This window comes from Haematobia irritans, chromosome 1 (assembly GCF_050003625.1).
Source record: "Haematobia irritans isolate KBUSLIRL chromosome 1, ASM5000362v1, whole genome shotgun sequence".
In the NCBI taxonomy this organism is placed as follows: domain Eukaryota; kingdom Metazoa; phylum Arthropoda; class Insecta; order Diptera; family Muscidae; genus Haematobia; species Haematobia irritans.
Window position 1 is genome coordinate 272,070,703 of NC_134397.1, and position 15,257 is coordinate 272,085,959.

General features: G+C 31.9%; 1 protein-coding gene across 1 annotated transcript in view; it reads right to left on the reverse strand.

The window, feature by feature from the left end:
* The window catches only part of LOC142224684 (very long chain fatty acid elongase 7), a 107,694-nt gene that overhangs the window by 65,943 nt on the left and 26,494 nt on the right, over positions 1 to 15,257 (reverse strand). Inside the window, exon 2 of the mRNA XM_075294488.1 lies at positions 4,866 to 4,883. The gene's annotated coding sequence lies outside the window, so the exon portion shown is untranslated. The remainder of the gene's footprint in view (positions 1 to 4,865; positions 4,884 to 15,257) is intronic.

Below are 15,257 nucleotides of genomic sequence, written 5' to 3' on the forward strand. Positions count from 1 at the left end.
AAAAATTTTTTTGTGATAAGTTTGAACTTTTCGAAGAAATTAAAAAAAATCAAACAAAAGAAAAACGTTTTCGGTACACGTTTTCCAAACGTTGTTTTCGTTTTTTCTTCGCCATGTGTAGCCAATTAGGATAGTACAGACCTGAGATCGATTTGCCATGAGATCGACGACAGAGAACAAAAATGTTTCCTCATGAATGTTAACGTTTTGTCCCGTTCTCTTGCCACCGTCTAATATTTCACTTCTATCTCTATTTCTCTATGCTCGATTTTTCTTCAGAGCCGGTTAGGATCAGCTCTGCTCAAAAGTATTAAAACTTCGCCTGATTGACCAAAAGGTTCAGAGAGGGAGAGAGAGAGAAAGTAACTACGCTTATTTATTTTAATCAACCCAAGGGGTGCACACTGAATCGACCCCCTCTTATACACATGGGGACCCCATTATTTACGTACATGGTATTATTTTTGTTATGAAATCAACGAAGATGAAACTAAAGAGGTACGGCAAATAAGGAAGAAAAGACAGACAACAACGCCGATGACAGCAATGACGATTTTGGGCAGCGACGTTAACGCCATTTGGGAAGAGTAATAAAGAGCGTTTAAGTGAAATGAAAACTTTAAAAGCGCGGCTGAGTACAAAAAAATATTTCATGGTCAACATGTGGTCATCAAAAAAGAAAAAAATGGCAACAGCACCAATCGCGAATGACAAAGGGGACGGACGCCTGAGTCAACTAAAAAGGCAACAAATCCAAGAGATGAAAGCAAAGGTGGAGCAGCAAACTAAAATGTTTATTACAGCATCAAGTCCACATCGATGAACGATAAAGCATCTGAGGGACAGACAGAGACGCACATCGACTTGATTGTTGACAAAATATTTTCAAGAGGGCAAAAAAGGTAAATGGAAACGAATTCGCATTAATGTTAATAAAATGTAAGCTATCATAAAACTCTTTCGTTTGGGGAACGAGGGTGATATGGCAATTTTGATCACATTAGTGTATCGACACAAATGTGTAATTGTTTCACCACGAAAAATGGAAAAAATCTGAAGAAGTGATATGCCCAAATGTCAATAAAACTTTTAAATACATATTTAATGTACCACTGAAAAATTTATTTCCTAACGTCCATATTAAAAAAATTTAACTTATGTTACATTATACAAATTCCTTCATGAATGATTATTTTTGTCTAGATTGTTTAAGACGTAACTCATAATGGTTGTAGACATAGTTCAGCAAGGTCTTAATTTTCCCATTAATACCGCCATACTTTTTAACAAATTTAAAATTATTTAAAATTATATTGTAGTTTAGTCAATGCATGATTTTAAGCTGAGATCAAAAACAACAATAATTTAAAATTATTTTAAATCTTAAGACATATAATTCATGGCACACATCGTTTCACCCCAGTTAACAAAATATATTTATCTTAAAATTGAAGCGCCCTACCCTTTTTTTGAGAAAAAATACATATGAATATCAAATAAAGGGAATACCGTGTGAGAGGACAAGTGATGCTCTATTCATATTTTATTGAACTCGTCTTGAAATGATATTTTTACCAAGCACAACAAAGTGTACAACTTAGACCCCACATGAATGACGGATCTAGATGCTCTACGGAGTAGATATGACCACCAGATATGTCCAATACACAAATTGAATATGCGGATAGATAGATGGATGGATAGATGGATGTATGACTGAATGATAGGTACGTGCGTGCGACCAGTATTGTATTGGAAACGTGCAAAATTTCATAGAGTACTTAAGAAATTAACACATATTGAATTAGACATGTGAGAAGGTTATTCTCCATCGAATGTCTGTCTGTCTGTGTGTTCACATGTCTCCGTCTTTATGTCAGTTGTTTTTTTTTTTTTTGTATTCGTCAATTGTGGTGCGATTGTGAGTAAGCTTGGAATATGTTGAAATCTAATAAAATGAATAAACAATAAAAAAACATACAAATTTTAATATTTTTTTAAATCAAGGAACTAAGCCAGGATAAAGTAAACGCAACTGAAAGCCTAACACATTTTGGTAAGAACTCGAGATAATAAAAGTCTTCGATAATCTGTAGGACGAATCCCACGAAATCCACTCTCAGTTTTGGATCAATTTTCTACAATTCTTTCGCCTAGTAAGAGTTACTAACTATTGCGTCTGCGACTTTTATTGGGTACAACAAAAAGAAAGACACTATTTATTCACTAGATGGCGTCGTGTATCTACACGCAAAAAAATAATTCTTTCCTCCCAAACGAAATTTTAGACAAACAAAGTTCGTTTCTCATTTGCTTTTCGCTGTAAGGAAGTGAAGAAAAGTATATACTTTTTGTGATAAACGTTTATTCTTTTCCAGGATGTAAAAACAATTTCATAAAGACAAACTCAAAAAAAAAACATTGTTTTCTTGCTAATTGCATTTTCCCTCACATCTTTCTCACATCCACAAGGTTTTTTAGTTCTTAACACCTTTTCCTGTAATACCAACAATGTAGAAGAAATTATACGATTTTATAAATTTTTAAAATTCTTTTACCTTTCGCCTGGACGGAGAATCGAACCGCGGACCATGCACTTTGTAAGCCAACACACTAACCATTGAGCTATGTACCTGTTATGGTCATCAATAGATAAATATCCATATAAGTTATATTTATATAGCATAGCTTGCGGCGCCCACGAACCGAATAAACAAAGTTTATTTAACAGAAACAAACATTTAGTTTGGCACCGTGGAGCAGTGGTTGCTACGTCCGACTTGCATGCCAAGGGTCGTGGGTTCGACCCCTGCTTCGACCAAAGTTTTTTTTTTTTACATATATTCCAGATATGTTTGGAAGATTCCAAAATAATGTTCAACATTACATTGTACTATATTAAATTTTGAACTGTAAAATGTGTCTTATTAAAGACCTAAAGTGAGAAAAGAACAGTGTTTGATATAAACGAAATGGACTGTGTTGTTGTTTCAAAAATAACTTTTTTATTGAAAAAATAAAACCTTTGTAACAAACGAATTTTTGTGGTGATAAAAGTTTAAAATTTTCGAAGCAATTCAAAAAACTCTAGCAAAAGAAAAACGTTTTCGGTACACGTTTTCCAAACGTTGTTTTTCTTTGCGTGTATATCGCATGATATATAATTCCATCGGGTTCCGTTAGACGGCGTTACACGTTACAAACAAATATAGTTTCCCATTAGCTTTTAGCTGTAAGGAAGTTTATTTGGAAGAAAAGCGTATATTTTGTGATTCTTTTACAGGATGTAAAAACAATTACATTCAATTTCATTTCACATAAAAAAAATCTCTTCTGGCTAATTGCATCTTTCTCACTCCCGCGAGGAGGTTTTTAGTTCTTAGCACCATCTTCTGTAATACAAACAATGTGGAAGAAATTGATTTTTTTTTAAATTGGACCTTTCGCCTGGACGGAGAATCGAACCGCCGACCATACAGTTTGTAAGCCATCACTCTATCCACTGATCTACGTAGCTCTTATTGTCGACAACAGACAATTGTCGTTATAGTCATCAACGAACAAACAGCGCAAACAGACATGCTGTTATATTTTAAAGTATAGTTTTCGGCGCCCACGAGCCGATATAAAGAAACTTTATTTGACTGAAACATACCTTACCAAAAGGTTATAAACGTTTGAAATTTTCGAAGAAATTCAAAAAACTCTAACAAAAGAAAAACGTTTTCTAAACGTTTTTTCTTCGTGTGTAAAATGTGCTGTAACCTATATGGAAATGGGAAGGAATGAGGCTAAGGGCATAGCCAGAAAATTATTCTTTATTAAATTGTTGTCACATCCTGTAAAGAGTCGATGTTTATCGCAAAAAGGCTATATTTTTGTTCCAAACAAACTTCCTTACAGCGAAGAGAAAATGGTCGGTGTTTGTCCAAAAATTTCGTTTGGGAGGAAAGAATTATTTTTTTGCCTGTATATCACATGACATTTCATTATTTCTCTAATTGTTTCAGGTACAAATTTTATGAGATACGTCTACCTAAGAAAAGTTGAATTCCTTACACAATTTTATAAAATATAAAGAATTAAAAAACTATATGTTATTACATGTTTAACGATTTTCATTATTCCATTTTTGTAGCAAGATATGTGAAAAATATACTTACGATGAATAAAAAAACTAAGGATAAATCAAAATGACCAAACAGCGAGTATTAAGAACTTCCATCATATGTTTTTATAATAAAGTGCTTTTGCTTAAAGAAAGTTTACTTTTAATGTATAAAAAATTGTCATAATATTACAACGGTTTGTTGTTCCCTTAATTATTTAATTTCTCTGTACTGTGGTATTATTGATTAAAACATAGTTTATTCGTCGACATTTTAAAGAGACTGTTAACCAAATTTTACTATTTTTATACTAACTTTATACCAAAAATGTTTGAGAAATCCTAAAAAAAAGTAAGATTTCATTCAGCTGTGGAAAATTTCGAAAATAAAAATAATATTTAACTACAATTTGTTTGTATTATTTTATTTTATTATTATTATTTTTTTTTTTTTTTGCAATAAAAGTAAGTTACATTTAGCGTTAGTTTAACTACGGAATTTTTTTCTGTGTATGCTTGAAGCAGAATATGATTGGGCGTATATGTGCAGAAACAATTTTTTTGTTTTGTTGAGGGTGTAGTTGTTCAGGATATGTTCCTCAATGTCAATCTAAATTACTATGAAACTTTCCAATTTAAAATGTATTAAAACTGGTATATTTTATATCGCGGTAATAAACTTCCTTGTTAAACAATTGATTACCACATTTTCATGATGGCAGGTATTACGTTCTTAATTGTAAGTTATTTAACTTACCTAAATTATAAAAACAACCTGAAAGTAAAAATAAAAAGAAGATTTCATTAATATTAATTACACATTGGATAACATATACAGCCATTTTATAGAAAAACCAGTCCAGTTTACGTACTTAAAATAATAAATGTAGTAAAAGCGAGATGCCTTTAATGAATCTCTTTGTATGGAAAGTAGAGATGCAAAGTACAAAGAATACCTTTTCGAACATTAAGATCGTTTTAAAGATTTAATTTATACATTTAGATTTTTTGGTATAAAACAAGAATGGACATCATCATTTTATGATGGACAGCGAAGCGTAATATGTTTTTTTATAGTTTTGTTTTCTTAACGTAAATAAAAACATTCACACCAAATATTTTTATATTCAACAATTTCTTCAAAATAACAATCTCAATAAATTTAATTATCATACGATTTAAATAAATCACAAATGAAATATTTCATAGAAAAAAATACATGTATATTTCATTTTAATTTTAACATTTTCGAATCAAGTAGCAAAATAAGTTAATATACGCACGAGTAAAGCTTCAGTGTTAGACCTACTCTGTTGGATATATTTTAGATTATTATTAAATTGAAGTGAGGGGGGGCACCATTGATATAAGTTTTCAACCAATTCGAATTAAAATAAAATTAAATTAATTACAAGACAGCTGTCACGACATATCAGAATCAGACGATCTTAAAGTGAAATATTAGTTTTGTTTTCTTTTAGTACTGAATAACCAAACCATAAGGGACTAAAACAAAACAGAGTACTCGTTTATCCAGAACATGTACAAATTTGTGAATGAAAGAAACGTCACTTTTCGAAAATTAAATCTGGCAACACCGGTGAGATTTGCACTGATGAGATAGATTAGATAGAACACCAGTGCTATGAAGGTTTAGATAACTCAAACAAATACGGCATCCAGTACTAAAAGAAAACAGGTCTATTGTTTGTGTATAACACCATAAATATTTATAATTATACTGGCAGCTTTGCCAAATGCCATTGTGGTTGTCAAAAGAATCTTGGCGAGTAAAGGATCAAATTGAGCAAAGTCCAGCTTTAGTAGCTATCAAATAGTTAAAGATGTCAAATTATTTCAGCTGCAACGAACATCGTATTTCCTGACGATAAAAACTTCCCAATTGAGCAATTCTTAAACAAATGTTTGAGTAATTTTATCGCCATTTTCAACAATACCGCTTCCAGTGCGTAGAGCATGACAAAATTGGTATCTACACAGAAAAAAAAGTGTCTTGTAAATTTAAGGACCATTGTAACTTTCACATAGTTCAACAAATTTACTGTAATATAGTTCATTTTTCGTAACCACAACGAAAATTAACTTAGCTAAAGGAAAACTTATAAAAATTCAGTAAATGTTTTTTAGTTCACTAACTAAGAAATGGGAAGGATTTTTCCTTAAATAAATTTCCAACACAGAAGTTAATGCATCGTTGATTCTATTATAAAAATACACGGACAATATAAAAATCTTACTACGAAATGTGGACAATTTACTAAGAAAAATTTTTGTATGGAAAAAAATTTTTGTAGTAAAAATTAACTTAACGACATTACCGATTCGTACAATGGCTAACTACAGATTATTTCCCTTTTTATTATAAGTTGGAGTGTTTTTCCTCACATTGAACATTTTAGATAAAGTAGAATAAAAAGTAGTTAATATAATCCTTGACGGGTGTATATAATTTTTTAGAGATTCCTCATAGATTTGGTATATATTTTACCTTAACTTATAGATAGAATTCCAACTAATCAATAAACGTGCTACTGCAAAATGTGCGTGCATCATGTGAGGGAGTTTTTAGAGACATTTTGTGTATATCTCGTATGATTGTTTGTGTTTGTTATTGCGTCATTTATGCTGTTGTTGGTTGTTTTGATTCTAGAGACAATGGAATGTTCCTTGTGTGTTGTTTGTATCTTTTGTGGTGAGAGTTGTTTTCTTGCAATAGCGAGATCAGAAAGGGATCGTGTGTGTGTGTGGAGTTGTTTTTCTTTACGGTATGTATCCTTTATGACTATTTGTGTCTTTGAGTTTTATTGCTGCATTCAGTTCTGTTGATGCATTTATGAAGTGCACACGTGGATTTAATTTTGCAAAATTGTACGTGCGGTATTGGTGTTTATTAATGAAAATATATTTTAGAAACTGAGAAGTGAATGATGTGATGTTAGAGTAATCAAAAACGCTTTTTATTGATAAAAAACAAATAACAGATTAAGGAACTGTATATTTCTGTTAATAGTTTAAAATTAGTACGGATTTTTAATTGATTTACATAAAAATATACACATGAGTGGTAATAGGATGATTTATATTTATTCTACATCTGGATCACAGGTTGGAGATGTAACAATTGTTTTTGAATCTATATTTTTTATGTTACAGCAATTCCTACAGGTGAGTACTAAGTTCGAGTTTAGCCGCTAAAATTAAAAAAAAAATCACTAAGAAAAGTATAAAACTGTACGTCTTCGATACAAATTTACATAAAACTTGATGGAGAATAGCCCAAACCAAGTTTTTTATAAAGATAATTTTTATACCCTCCATCATAGGATGGGGGTATATTAACTTTGTCATTCCGTTTGTAACACATCGAAATATTGCTCTAAGACCCCATAAAGTATATATATTCTGGGTCGTGGTGAAATTCTGAGTCGATCTAAGCATGTCCGTCCGTCCGTCCGTCCGTCTGTTGAAATCACGCTAACTTCCGAACGAAACAAGCTATCGACTTGAAACTTGGCACAAGTAGTTGTTATCGATGTAGGTCGGATGGTATTGAAAATGGGCCATATCGGTCCACTTTTACGTATAGCCCCCATATAAAGGGACCCTCAGATTTGGCTTGTGGAGCCTCTAACAGAAGCATATTTCATCCGATCCGGCTGAAATTTGGTACATGGTGTTGGTATAAGGTCTCTAACAACCATGCAAAAATGGGTCCACATCGGTCCATAATTATATATAGCCCCCATATAAACCGATCCCCAGATTTGGCTTGCGGAGCCTAAAACAGAAGCAAATTTCATCCGATCCGGCTGAAATTTTGTACATGGTATATGGTCTCTAACAACCATGCAAAAATTGGTCCACATCGGTCCATAATTATATATAGCCCCCATATAAACCGATCCCCAGATTTGGCTTGCGGAGCCTAAAACAGAAGCAAATTTCATCCGATCCGGCTGAAATTTGGTACATGATGTTGGTATATGGTCTCTAACAACCATACAAAAATTGGTCCACATCGGTTCATAATTATATATAGCCCCCATATAAACCGATCCCCAGATTTGGCTTGCGAAGTCTCCAAGAGAAGCAAATTTCATCCAATCCGGTTGTAATTTGGAACATGGTGTTAGTATATGATCTTTAACAACCGTGCCAGAATTGGTCCATATCGGTCCATAATTATATATAGCCCCCATATGAAACATTCTCCAGATTTGGCCTCCGGAGCCTCTTGGAGGAGCAAAATTCATCCGATCCGGTTCAAATTAGGAACGTGGTGTTAGTATATGGTCGCTAACAACCATACCAAAATTGGTCCAATAACACAAAAATTGGTCCATATCGGTTCATAATCATGGTTGCCACTAGAGCCAAAAATAATCTACCAAAATTTTATTTCTATAGAAAATTTTGTCAAAATTTTATTTCTATAGAAAATTTTGTCAAAATTTTATTTCTATAGAAAATTTTGTCAAAATTTTATTTCTAGAGAAAATTTTGTTAAAATTTTATTCGGTTCATAATAAAATTTTCATCATTTTCAAAATTTTATTTCTATAGAAAATTTTGTCAAAATTTTATTTCTATAGAAAATTTTGTTGAAATTTTATTCGGTTCATAATCATGGTCGAGCCACAAATAATATACCAAGATTTTATTTCTATAGAAAATTTTGTCAAAAGTTTATTTCTATAGAAAATTTTGTTAAAATTTTATTTCTGTAGAAATTTTTGTCAAAATTGTCTTTCTATAGAATATTTTGTCAACATTTTTATTTCTATAGAAAATTTTGTGAAAATTTTATTTCTATAGAAAATTTGTTAAAATTTTATTTCTGTAGAAAATTTTGTCAAAATTTTATGTCTACTTTGTCAAACTGAATTATATACGTATTGGATCGATATTTTTTGATTTAATATATACCACGTATGGACTTACATACAATTTAGAAGATGGTGTTAGGAGGTTTTAAGATACCTTGCCATCGGCAAGCGTTACCGCAACGTAAGTAATTCAATTGTGGATGGCAGTGTTTAGAAGAAGTTTCTACGCAATCCATGATGGAGGGTACATAAGCTTCGGCCTGGCCGAACTTACGGCCGTATATACTTGTTTGATTTAATATATACCACGTATGGACTTACATACAATTTAGAAGATGGTGTTAGGAGGTTTTAAGATACCTTGCCATCGGCAAGCATTACCGCAACTTAAGTAATTCAATTGTGGATGGCAGTGTTTAGAAGAAGTTTCTACGCAATCCATGATGGAGGGTACATAAGCTTCGGCCTGGCCGAACTTACGGCCGTATATACTTGTTTTATAATGGATTATTAAAGAAAACTTATCATGAAAATTTCGATTTTAGCCGCTAAACTCGAAATTAATATCCACCTTAAATATTAAATGCTATACTGAAAAGTGGAAATAATGTCTAATTTTATAATATTTTTTATTTCAAATATATTCTGAGAATAATTTCAATAACGCCCCATTAGTCCATGGATGTGATTCTAATAATGTACCTACTGGATGGATTTTTCAATGTGGTAAGTTTTTCTATAAACGGTATTTTGTCCGTTTTTAATAAAACCAAAATTTCAATTTATTAAAAATAATTATTTTTATTTGCAGGTAGACAGGCCTTGTAATGGTAATTTGTTCGAGTATTCTTACTGTTTAATGCTAACTAAGCTGACATCTTTATTGGCTCTAGAAAATACTCTTGAAGGCCGTAAGTTAAAAATATGAACAATAGAATTCGATAATATTTTTCTTATATTTTGTATAACTTTGCAATTTCAGATGCTTATAAGACAAATCCGCCCAACAAAAGTTAGCCAAAATCGATGAAATTGGACAACAATTCAATGAAAATAGCAACTTATGCCGCATATATCTTTCATATGGATAGAAAACATGGACATTTAAATTAATTAGTTAGTCCTAATAACATTGAATATTACTCTTTTGAATAAGCAATTACTAACTACCGACAAGTAACTGCATCCAACGTACGAATAAAAATATTTCCTTTATTGTATATCATAAGCCATAGTTTTGTGTAATATAATAATAATTTTTTGAAATAAAATGCTGGTGGTTATAGAAAATTGACTTGTTTTGTACGAAAAATTTCTTAGTTGTATACAGGCTTGTTGTACCTTTCATTCCTCAATTTCTCTACTTTTTGGAAAATTATACCGACAAACAGCTTATTTCAAACCAATTTCTTAATACAAGTTTCCCAAAAAATTGTTCATTTTTCCGGATAGCAGGAATATTTTGAATTAGTTTAACTATATTCTTCCCACAGCATAGTAATAATGAACTAAAATACGATGCAATACATGAACTAATTTATAAGAAAATCATGAACTTATCTAGATGAAAAAAATCTTTGGCGCCAAATCATGGTCATTCTTACTATGGGTTAGTTCATTTTTCATAAAAAATAGTAAACTTTTTTTTCGGTGTATGAATAAAAGTAAATATATTTAGGTAAGGTTAGGTTATATACCTAAGCCAGTATTCCGCTTGATGTGCTCTTTTCTTTCTTCTTACCATCGTATCCTCTTTTTTATTCAAGGAACTCCGAATTCCCTAATTTTTTTCCAAGCTGGGTTAGGTTCTCTTCAGCGATATGGTTAACTCTTTGCCTAGTATAGGCAGGGCAGTGACAAAGGTAGTGTTACAAAGTCTCATCGTCCTCAAAACACGCCCAACATTATCCGCTGCTCCTATAGTATTTATTTTAGTTGTCTCCCGTGCCCATTCATCCAAATCGACCCGCATTACTCCTTTTGGCTTTGCGTTCTCTAAGTTCACTTCCCAATTGTCCTAGGTTAAGTTAGGTTAGGTGGCAGCCCGATGTATCAGGCTCACTTAGACTATTCAGTCCATTGTGATACCGCATTGGTGAACTTCTCTCTTATCACTGAGTGCTGCCCGATTCCATGTTAAGCTCAATGACAAGGGACCTCCTTTTTATAGACGAGTCCGAATGGCGTTCCACATTGCAGTGAAACCACTTAGAGGAAATGTCACCAGCATTACTGAGGTGGGATAATCCACCGCTGAAAAACTTTTTGGTGTTCGGTCGAAGCAGGAATCGAACCCACGACCTTGTGTATGCAAGGCGGGCATGCTAACCATTGCACCACGGTGGTTCCCAATTGTCCTAGATCTTATCGCTAGTTAAACTGTCTTTACGTTTCCTCTTATTCCTCACCCATATGATGAGGATCCCGCCATATTCTGAGGGATCGAACTGTAATATCTGATATTACCTTCACTGTCCTTCGGAAATCTGTGAAAATGCTAACGTTTTTTGTCCTCGTGTTAACGAATTCCGTTATAGCACGCACTTTTTTAATTATTAATTGATATTAATATTATAAGATAGAAATAACTTTTTAACGTATTATAATTATAATATATAATAGTAATATACATTTCTCATAAAAAGTCAGGAAGCTTTCATTCCCAAAAATCCCCAATTAAAAAATGGCATAAATAATGGTTACCCATTATTGGGGTTTTTTTGGAATGAAAGCTTCTTGACTTCAGCGAATGGATCTTGCTCTAAGAATTAGGTGATTCGACTTCAAAAATGCGAATTTTTACATAAAAGAAAATTCTGTTGAACGGAGGTAAAATCTCCTACAAAATTTGAAACAATTCTTCCATATTATTGTGTCCTTAATTATGAAAATATTTTTAACTTTGCTATAAAACTGAAAAATGTTCAACAAAAGCAGAGTCTACAAGAGATTATTTTAAATACGTTCCTTGAATACATATATATTTTTTTAATTTTAGTTTTGGTTTACGCGGTTTTGAGGGACTCATTGGAAAATACAAAATATAATAAAAATGTCTATTTAGTGCAATTCTTTTGAACCGGGCAACATTTCTTCAATTTAAATTTGTGACATTGTAATATCTAATAAAAGAAATAAAACAACATTTACACCCCACGTAAGAAAACCTAGTTTCGTTATCGTTAAGAATGTTCTTCCCACAAAAAGGTTTTGTTTTTCAAGGTTTCTTGGAAGTTTTCCCAATAAACAAAATAACTGAATGGGTCAATGTTGTGTTTATCAACAACATTTCAGCTTAAGCATTCACTAGCCATTGTGGATAGTTGGTTGGTAGGTGGAAGAAGCTACGTTACGCATGCAGAAACAATGTCTAGCCATGGATTAGTTGGCTATTGAATGCTATCTACATATTTGCAATGGACTAGTTTCAATTTCATATCGAAACGTACAAATTACGAATGTGTGTACGTTTTTGGCAGAAGCCAAAAACAAATATCTCAAAGGAAACCTTGATTCCGTCGCCAAATGGTCAAAGAAAAAAATTTCGCTTTTATTTTGGTTAATAAGTGCTACTATAATTATTATGGAGAGGGGTATTGGAAACATAAAAAATTATCACGAAAATTAAAATTGCGTCAATTGCAAGCGAAATATAATGAAATTGAAGAGTAGGAAAAAAACACCACGCACACCCAAACACGCATACTCTGCAGCCCAAACAACCCAATGGAATTCCAATAATTTGTCCATTCTTTTAACCACGAAATAAGCAAGTAAGCATTGGACACCCATCAACCTGTCATCAATGAGCGACAACAACGAACCTACCAATTTTCACTTGTTGCCGCTTTTGACCGATTTGGTGTGCATGTGTGTGGTGTTTTGTATTCTACTGGCACAGGGGTATAATAAGTTTATCATTAGGTTTGTGACATAACGAAATGGGAACCACCGTGGTGCAATGGTTATCATGCACGGTTGCCACTCGAGCCAAAAATGTTTTACCAAAATTTGAGGAACATTTTACCAAAAGAAACACCAAATACAAAAAGAAAATCTTATTTTTCATTTTTTTTATTAAATTTTTGTGGTTATTATGAAAAAAAAAAACGTTTCTTCAAAAGAAATTATGAAATGACTTTAAACAAAATATAGCAAAAATTTAATTTGTATAGAAAAATTTATAAAAGTTTTATTTCTATAGAAAAATTTCTTTTCTATAGATTTTTTTTTTAAATTTTATTTCAATAAAATTTTTATCAAAATTTTATTCCTAGAGAAAATTGTGTCAAAATTTAATTTCTACAGAAAATTTTATTTCTATAGAAAATTTTGTTAAAATCTTTTTCCTAGAGAACATTTTGGCAAAATTTTATTTCTATAGAAAATTTTGTCAAAATCTTTTTCCAAGAGAAAATTTTGGCAAAATTTTATTTCTATTGAAAATATAGGCAACATTTTATTTCTATAGAAAATTTTGTCAAAATTTTATCTCTATAGAAAATTTTGTGAAAAATTGTATTTCTATACAAAATTTTGTGAAAAATTGTATTTCTATAGAAAATTCTTTTTCCTAGAGAAAATTTTGTCAAAATTTTATTCCTAGAGAAAATTATGTCAAAATCTTTTTTCTAGAGAAAATTTTGCAAAATCTACTAAAACATCAAGAATTCTACCAATCTACCAAACAGTAAAATATCAACCATGTTTGTTAGCATGTGAAATATTGTGAAAATTTGTATTTCTATAGAAATTTTTGTCAAAATCTTTTTCGTAGAGAAAATTTTGCCAAAAATTTTATTCCTAGAGAAAATTATATCAAAATCTTTTCTTCTAGAGAAAATTTTGCAAAATCTACCAAAACATCAAGAATTCTACCAATCTACCAAACAGTAAAATATCAACCATGTTTGTTAGCATTCTACCAACAGGTCATGGGTATGTGACATTTCTGAGTGTTTCAAAATTCACCTAAGTGTATGGTCACACTAGCCAAATATTTGCCCAAAATCAGTGTCAAATTATGTTTTTTGAGCACTTTCGAAATATCTGGATACAATTTTTGGAAATTATTTTTTATTTTTGTCTATAATATGAAACACTATAATATGAAAAATGGTTCGGGAGGACTTTTTCCTTTGAGCTTAACATATAATCGGACAGCACTCATTGATAAAAGAGAAGTTAACCACATGTGGTAATACAATTGTGGCACCTCCATACTTTACCTAACTTGAACATATTCAAATAACGCTTTCTGTTTGATCAAGGTGATATTTATTTTCGGTCACCCGATGGGATCTCTTGAAGACCCAGGAGTCTCTGATATTCTCTAAGGCTCCCAATAGATGTACAGGAAAACGAATTGTGACAAAGTAGACTTTAACAATTTTATTTTTTTTTTAACTGTTAAACTTTAACCTATAAAAGATTTTCCTACCATGATAGAGGGTATGTGCACTTCGGTTTCAACGACTTTAGCATCTTTTTACTTGGTTTCCTCTTTATTATAGGTTTTCTTTTGGGAACTCCATCAACACCATCCAACAACCCACAACGGCACCAACATCGTAACCATCAATAAATGATCGATTTTGATTTAAGCCATTCAGTATTATACAGTGCTGGAGGTACAATAGGGTTAACAAAAACACACACGTGTGCATATCATAGACATAATGCTGCTACCTACTGCGGTCGTCTCGGCTATGCTGTAATTGTTGGCCATGTATTATTAGACAAGTTGGTGTTAGCCATTCATTGTAGCGTTGAAACTACCGCAACCTGTTACCTCCATTACAGTTAGTATAAGTAAGTATATTAACCGAAAAACTTTTACCTCAAAAAAGGGCTTTGTATCTGGGGTGGGTAATTTTGGAAAATAATCGTAGTTGCACCGTGGTTATTAATTACATAATTTTAATGCAAATTTGGAGTGAAAGAAAGAAAAAAATTGAAAAATGATCACAGCAAACATTTACTGTTTATCACGATAGCATACAATTGTGTACACTAAAAAAATAAATATTGAATTAGGTTAGGTTGAAAAGACGATGCAGGTTTGCCCGCCTTCCTTATTTTGTTTCCAGTCCCTGTTTCCAAGCTGGACCAAGTCCCGATTCTTCCAAGGTCTCATCATATTCAAAGCACGCCCTACACAGAAGAAATATCACCAAAATATTCCCAATTAAAAAGTTGATTGAACTTTTTCAATTAAAAAATTAATTGATACTATGAACCTTTCAATCAAACTGGAAACATTACATCAATGAAGTCAATGATTGAATTTTTTAAATGTTCAA